The sequence below is a fragment of the Atractosteus spatula genome, chromosome 6 (genome assembly GCF_055471065.1).
Source record: "Atractosteus spatula isolate fAtrSpa1 chromosome 6, fAtrSpa1.hap1, whole genome shotgun sequence".
In the NCBI taxonomy this organism is placed as follows: Eukaryota; Metazoa; Chordata; class Actinopteri; order Semionotiformes; family Lepisosteidae; genus Atractosteus; species Atractosteus spatula.
This window is the reverse complement of record NC_142711.1, coordinates 7,144,064-7,152,344: the sequence shown is the minus strand read 5'-3', so window position 1 is coordinate 7,152,344 and position 8,281 is coordinate 7,144,064.

Below are 8,281 nucleotides of genomic sequence, written 5' to 3'. Positions count from 1 at the left end.
TCAGTAATGCGGGGTCTTGTTGACGAGAGAGGGTAGAGAGGATTGTGGGATTGACCAGTGCATTGGTATAGCGCCTTCAGTAATGCAGACGATGTACCGAACCATTATGGTAAAGTGGGAGCAGAGGTTTTGGATGAAGCTCTCAGTTTTCTGGTTGATCTACATTCCCTTGCTCATCTATGGTCATGAACTTTGAGTAGTGACTAAAAGGATGAGATTTGCAGGTAAGGGCAGTCCCTTCTCCATTGGGATCCACACTACCCAAACACTACAGAAAGAGGAGCTTGGCAATCCAGAAGGACCTTGGAGTAGAGCTGCTGCTCCTCTGGATTGAGAGGAGCCAGATGAAGGGGTTTGGGCATCTGGTGAGGATGACCCTTGGGCTCCCTCTGCTGGGGGTGTACCAGGCACAGACCGCTGGGAAGAAACCCCCGGGGCAGATCCAGGATGTGCTGGAGGGATTATTTATCTCAGATGACTGGAAATCCCCCCAGAAGGAGCTGAACACTCTTGCTGGGGATGTCTGGCCTACTCTGCTCAGCCTGTTACCACTGTGACCCTTGCTAGAAGTAAGGGGTTAGAACATGAGATGAGAAGATTTTGTTAATATGCATTCACAGCTACACTGGTCATTATTTTTGAACAGGTACACCCATTTTAGTTTTTATTTTAAATTAGTGCCATGTTTGCTCTTAAAGATATGTAGAAACAATACTATTACACATGCTGAAAATTTAACAACTTTACCTTTCACAAAACTGCTTTTTTCACCGCTCTCCAGGCCTTGTTACTTTAGTACTCTGTAGGCCTCTGTGTGACAACATCACTCTAATTTTTCATTAAATGGGGATTTAGCTAGAGAACTGATAATAGTATTTATTATTCTGCACTGTAATTCATAGATTCACTCATATCTCTGCATTCCTATATAGGCAACAGGATCCTCTTTTATAAAATGTTGCCAAATAAAGTTGTCCAATTGTGCAAGCATGACAGCAGTCAAATGTACCCCACTTTTTTTTGCTAACAAAGCTGTAGAACCCAGGGAAGTTTGGTTTCTGATAAATCAGATGAGAGTACTTTCGATTAAATCAAACCAGGCCCATGATCGTATGTGCACCAGTGCGCCACCCACAGAACAATATCTAGCAATGTCCCCACCTCTGGACTCTCTGCATGAGAGCTGTGCAGCTCCATCTTGTGGTCAGTTAGTAACATTACCTGTGGACCATGCATCAACATGTGTCCCTGTGTTACTCTTTTGTGTTATTGAGGGAACTTCCCTGTGTAGTGGAGATTCCCACTGCTGAAATGAAACAACTCGCTTCTGTCTGAAGTTGACTAAACTACACCTCAAGCTTCTCCTTTACTGGAGTGATGTAGGTCCCAAATATACTGGGTCTCCTTCACTAATGTCTGTCAATAGACACGTGGAATTTTGGGAAGTCGTCACAAGTCACCTATTAGAATCCTATCTGCCACACTTTGTTTTCTGACCGTTTTCAGTCACGTTTGTGAAAAAGGCTTACTTCCATCGCTTTGAGTATGTTCACTTACCAAAGTCTAGTTTCACAGAACTGTTTTTTTTGTCTTCATAACACACTTGCTTTGAAAAACTGAATGATTTCTGAAAAAAACAACCAATTCTAAAATACTTAACTGATGTCTGCAAAAAAAAAAATGATTTCTGCAAAAATTAATTCAAAAATGTTTTTTTAAAATTCAACACGGGTCCAACAACAGTACCTATAAATAAACAGAATTCAAAAAAGCATTGAGCATAGTAATACAAAAACAACAGCATTTGCATTTAAATTTAATACTGGAAACTGCTTTTTTATTTTGTATTCAAACTATTCCAGAAATGTGGTTACAGTGTTTTAAGTGGCAGCAATACTGTTATTTTCTCAAACATTTTAAGAAGCAAAAAAGAACTTTCAAAGTTTTTTATGTGGGTGTAGTGGATATTTAATACTATACAGTGTTTGTCTACCTGGCTGTTGGATATTTACATGATCTCAGAAAATAAATATTTAATTTATGCTACACTTATATACAGGCATAGCACACGAAGAACAGTGAACACTATTTTAAACAAGTAACCAAGCTGATGCACAGAAATACGACTTCAAAATTAGCCAAATAATCTCATCACGAGCATTTCATCAGAATTTGAAAGGGAATATTTTTTTCTGTTTTTGAAATGACTGACACTGAGACTGTAAGAAGTCATCCTGTTCTAAGGTCTGGTAATGACAAAATAATTTGGATTAGTGTTCATGTTGGATCGAATGCCTTTCTTTCTAGCAATCCCGATGGACCGGAGTGGCCTGTCTTAACCTTGGTGTGAAGGTAAAAGAAAAATGCTCCCCACACTAGGACTTCACAAACATCACATTATTCCACTGTGTACAGTCCCAAGGCTTCACAATAAAAGAATCATATTTAAGTTGTAATTAGCAAATATCATCCACCATGGCTTTTGTTGTTCAAAGAAAAAGGAATTTCCTATACTGTAAGTTTCAGATCACTGTTGGATAAGGCATTGTGGGTGACCTATTTTCAAAACTATGGAAATAATTATACCTATTTGGTCAAAAGTAGAACATTTAACACATTAACAAGTTCCATTGTTGAACTGCAATTCCTAGTGTTAAGAAAAGGTTTTGTAACTTCACTAATATTTTTTTTTACTTAAACATAAATGTTTATGCTGCCTAGAATATAGAGTTATCTGTTTTTTTATAATGCATCTTACTAACAACTGATATATACTGATATTCTAATGAAATGGGTTTGATTTCAAGGGAACTAATAATAATTTGTTTTATATAGTCCAAGGCAAATTATACCTAAAATTTAAAAAAGCTTCACAGTTTGTAATTGTACTGTCATTGTGAAGGAAATAGCCATAGCAATGTTAATTTTTAATGATAACACAATAAAACAATAACACAATAAAGTTTGTCCTTGGCGGTTGTGATTCCTAATCTTTACAAGTCATTACGAATTCAGACATTAAGAACTACAGGTTAGTATACCGAACCACAAAGGAAACTCAATACTCAGCTCTAATGGGTTAAATCAAATACTTTAAACACAGATGTCAAACAGTATAATTCCCAAAGGATTTCACCTAAAATTTAACACTTTTTCTTTCGACTCCGGTAATACTCAGAGACTTCTACAACAGTGTTCATGGAAACTAATTCTTTCTACCATTTCTTCCCTTCAACAACAGATTACCCTTTGCAACAACAACATCAAAGAAGCTAAGGAATTTTTACAGTCAACAACTCCACATCATCTTCCCTTTATAACAAACCTTATTAAGTCCCTCAATGCCAAACTCTACCAGTTCCTCACTTCAGAGAGGGACAGAAAACTCAGTCATCTTCTACAGACTAAAACCATCAACACCCCTAGCACCTCCACTAATCCTAACCTTGCGCTTACTATACCTTCTGACCTTTCCCTTTCAGTGATCTCTTCTTAGCAAAGGCCTGTTTTGTTCCAGTCCCTAAGAGACTGGACATCCCGCAAACCCAAGTCAACCTCAACCGTTTTCACCGCAGGATTCGGCTCAAAGCTCATTTTGCTGACGACTCCTTCTCACCAGTAGTGGACAACAAGCCGGTCACTGATGCCATTAAAAATATCAATCCTAAACAGAGCTCTTGGACTCCCCCTTCCTGCCGTTTTCCACCAGTTGATTACTTTATTAACCAATGCAACATTCAAGTCCCCAAGACCCTTTCCACACCCAGGAAACACAGGTCAAACCTCACCCAAGGAGAAATTCAGGTGCTCCAATCTCTCCGCAATAGGGATGATATTGTCATCAAACCAGTGGACAAAAGAGGAGCTGTTGTGGTGTGGCAAGAAGACCTGTACAGTAAGGAAGCATCCAGGCAATTAACTGATACTTCTGCCTACCTACCCCTCCAACAGGATCCTACCATTGACTACCAGAAGGAAGTGGTATCCACTATCTCTTTTTATCGGCAACCAGGAGCTCTCCCAGGAGCAGGGAGAGAAGCTTGGGGTCAGAGCACAGTGTCAGCCAGGGGCAACCCTGGAGCAGTTGGGGTTAAGGGCCTTGTTCAGGGACCCAACGGAGTAGGATTCCTCTGCCAGCTGTGGGATACAAACCAGCAACCTTCCAGCCACAGGCACAGGGCCTTAGCTACAGAGCCACCACAACACTCCAGTTGCTATGTGCAACAGTAATTTGCACAAGCTAAGGAGTGCAATCTAGAGGCAGGACAAAGGTTACTTAGTACAGTAGGTCCAGGCATCTCCAAAATAACAGCTACAGGAAACTAAATTGTAAGCTGATCTCCCAAATCATGTACAGTAAGAGATGCCCTCCAGTCTCAGCTTTTAAGTCAAGGCTAAAACCTATTTCTGTAGGTGTTTTTTCACTTCCTGATTTAGCTTATATTAATATGATCATAAGAAAGGTTAACAAGAGGAGGTAACTTGACCCATCTAACCCCTGTGGTAGTTAGAAATCAATCCCATGATCTTATTTATCTGTTTCTTTAACAGTGTCAGTGTATCATCTCCTCAATATGGCTGGATAGCTTGTTTGAGACTTTTATAATAATTTACAGTACGTAAAGAAGAGTCTTCTGTTCTGGTTTTTTAAATGCACTACCATGTACATTCAATTCCACTTGAGGGAAAAATAGTTGATTTCAGAACATCATCAGTGCATTGCTGAACAGTAAAGTTGCCCTCCGTTGACACCAAAAGAGGTGTTATGTAAAGGAGATACACCATCATTCTACCATTGACCCTCCTGGTTGGTTCGTAACAGTGTCTCTTTCCACTTTTTCTTCTGTAATGTCTGCCAAAGGAAATTCATAATACTTCGCCACTACCTGAAATGATCTCTGGCCAGAGAAGACTGTGATTTAATCTCTCAGCTTTCAACGCATTACCTCTTGACAGCCTTGGCGCATGCAGATCAATTTCACAAAGACAGCGAGCTACAGTCATTCAGCTGATGCACAGATCAGCTCTTCCTACATTGTCTCATGCTGTAGCCACTTCAGCCTGAAAAGGATCAGCCAGATGCATCAGACAGATGTGATGGTCCTGAGCCAGTGTGGTGACCTTCTACCCGCTACTTTCCAGGAAGTAGTCTGCTCCTCTCGGAGCTGGTTCCCTGGTATCTTTGGACCAGTCTGTTTTGTTAAAACAAAACATCTGATTTTCTGGGCAGAATCTCGCAAAGACAGACTTCTTTCAATCATTCTGAGAACAATCAGACATTCAGAGCATGGTTGTGTCTTTTGCTGTTCTTGCGCTAATTAAAATCACCAGTTCTACTCATCTTGGCCATTTTAACTCAAATTCCATATGCTGACCAAATGGTCATTTAGTGAGATCACATGACTTGAGCTTAGTATTGTATTGCAAGGAACAATTCTGCTCAGCTGAGACAGCTCTAACCACACAGCACAATGCAGTATCTGCTCACTACTAAAATGCATGCAACCTATTGCATGCATAAACTATTGAGTTTTCAAAATTCATCAATATATATTTAACTGTGTATACTGTCATCCTACCATGTGCTTCATTGCACATCATTGTTCAACCCCAGACTGCTGACAGTGCTTAAGAAAACAAATCTGTGTGATTAATCAAAGAGTGATCGGTGAAGCCATCTGCATTAGAAGATTTAATGGCCACTACCAGTCACAAACCACCTCAGCCTCGTTGGTATCAATAATTAGCGAAAAGATCAGAGTACACGTTGGAAGTCCTTTAGTGCTAGAAATGAAGAATAAAACAAACAAAAAAAACATGTGTTCTGTATATATAACTTAATTTTAGTTATTAAGTAAGGGATTGTTCACCTTATGTGAACTTCTTTGCTCAAAAGCTTACTTCATTCCGAACATGTGGTAGTTTGTATTGCTGTTTGTATATTTCTCCACACTTCTAAACAGAGCTGACTTGGCAGCCCACTCTTGTCTCAAATGTTTAGCCAACATTATCCCTATTCAACTAATTTTAGAGTTAGGGTGTATTTAAATATTTGTTAAGTGATTTATGGAAGTTTAAAAAAAACACTTTCTCTATACTAACTTAACAATTAATGCATTTTACACTGTGGGGCAGCTGTGCAGGTGGGCTGTAGCTCTTGTGACATGGTCCTTTTTCGTACAGCTGATAATCATTCACTTGCAAGGGGCCAGATGAATCTGCTATCAGTTAAATAATAGAAAGTAACGCAATTAAAAACTGGCACAGGCGCAGTTTCAGCTTTGCCAAATAAGACAATCCCAATGATTTAAGTTACATGGGATTTTCCATAGATTTTCAAATGAAAGCCAACTGAATGATGTAAGAGATTTAATTTACAGTGACATTTAGCAGGAATAAAACCTATCTAGGTTTATTAGCATAACTTAGCATAAAGATTGATTCATCATGTGTGGAACAAATTTATACTGAGTGAATCAGGAAAGGGGACAATACTGAAGATTTTAATCAGTAATTTTAATTTAACCAGTAAACTGTTGTTATTGTTGTTATTGTAAAACCTACCCAAGACACTGCCCACCTGTGGAATTCAGACTGGGTGCAAAAGACACCTTCTTTCATATCGTTGCTGTATAAAACAATTTTCCTGACAGTATAAATGATCTCATAGTTGTAGCTAATCAGTTATTCTTACTCCAAACTATAGCGTACATTAATTAATAAAAATAAATAAACATTTGCTCCTTAACAGTTGCATAGATAATCTAATATGTGTAGACTAAAAAAATCTTTAAAAAGCAGGAAAAATGTTTTTGAAAAAAAAAAGCTCCACTCTTCTGGAGCTCTGAAAGAGACGTTGAATTCTGCCGACTGATATTTATAGACATCTACATCTTCAGGAATGGAATTTCAGTGGTCATAGATGTTATATTTTCTCCACAACACCTATGAAAGCATCAAAAATTGTAGTTTTGTTTCGCAGAATTGATCCCTCCCAGATTCATAGTTTCCCAGATTGATACATCTTTAACAGTGAAATATATTAGCCTGTATTGAGATTTATTATTCTTTTCTTTTGCAATGATAACTACTCTATAAGCCAGAGTTTCCAAACTGTGGGCCATGAAAAGGTCTCAGCTAAGCTGCCTAATCAGAAGATATTTCTTTTTTAAAAGTGTGGAACGGGAGCTTTGTGTAGCGCCTTCCAGTATTGAACCAAATATTAAACAGTTATGTTCACTGAAAACAAGCACCCATTGCACACAATTCAGATTCTCGTAAAAAAAAGGTGAATTTTTCTCATTAAAAATGTAGTTTATATTTCAGTTAGAAAAAATGTTATTTTTTGCAATATGAGTGCTGATTATTTTAAAACCATTGGTGTTCTGTGAAATGTTCACAGTAGAGGGTGATAAAAATAGAAAGTTAGGTTCACACGCTGAGTTTGAAGGCTTTAATTCTTCATTGTTCAAGATGTTAGAAACTAAACATTCGTACTCAGGAATTGAACTTGTTTTTATGTGGATCAGAATAGTAAAAAGAATAGACATATTCACTTTCATATACTGTATATTGTCCCAGAAATAAAACTCTTTATAGCCTAAAAGCCTCTTAGGAAAATGTTGCATTTTGTCACAAAATGCATAAAATGCAACATTTTAAAATGCTGAAACACATTAACACACATGAGGAGCATCTTAAAACAAAATAGTTCACTTTTCTCATTGACCAGGCCTGAAATGGTCTCTTTAATCCACGTGCCCTTCTGCTTCAACTTTAAAGAGCACAAAATGTAAAACATGCATTATGATAATCCCATCAGGAATATTTTCCGAACGCAGCAAATATTTCTAGCCTGGTACAATGTGCACTGTATCATGTTAGAAGCTTAGAATTATTCATCAAACTTTGAGGACAACAACAAAAAGGCCACTGTGAATATAGTTTCATGTGTCAAGTTTATTTAAGGATAACGTTTGTTGGGCCTGGCCTTATACTCAAAGGTATTCTTAGTTCTACATCCTTCTTTAACTCGTGTTTTTTTTCTCTGAGTAATGTGTGCATATTGCATGAGCTACAACAATAGCATGCCATTAAAGAGTTTCTATAGGAATAATAATAAAATGAAACATAATTACAGCAAAAGTGAAATAACTTTGAAAATGGGAAACCATTTTCAGTGCATTCTTTTACTGTGTAGAGATTTTAAATTCATGCGTAAGATAACATTACTGTATTATATTCTTCATCATCATTGGTCTCCGTTGGTGCTGACTGCTTG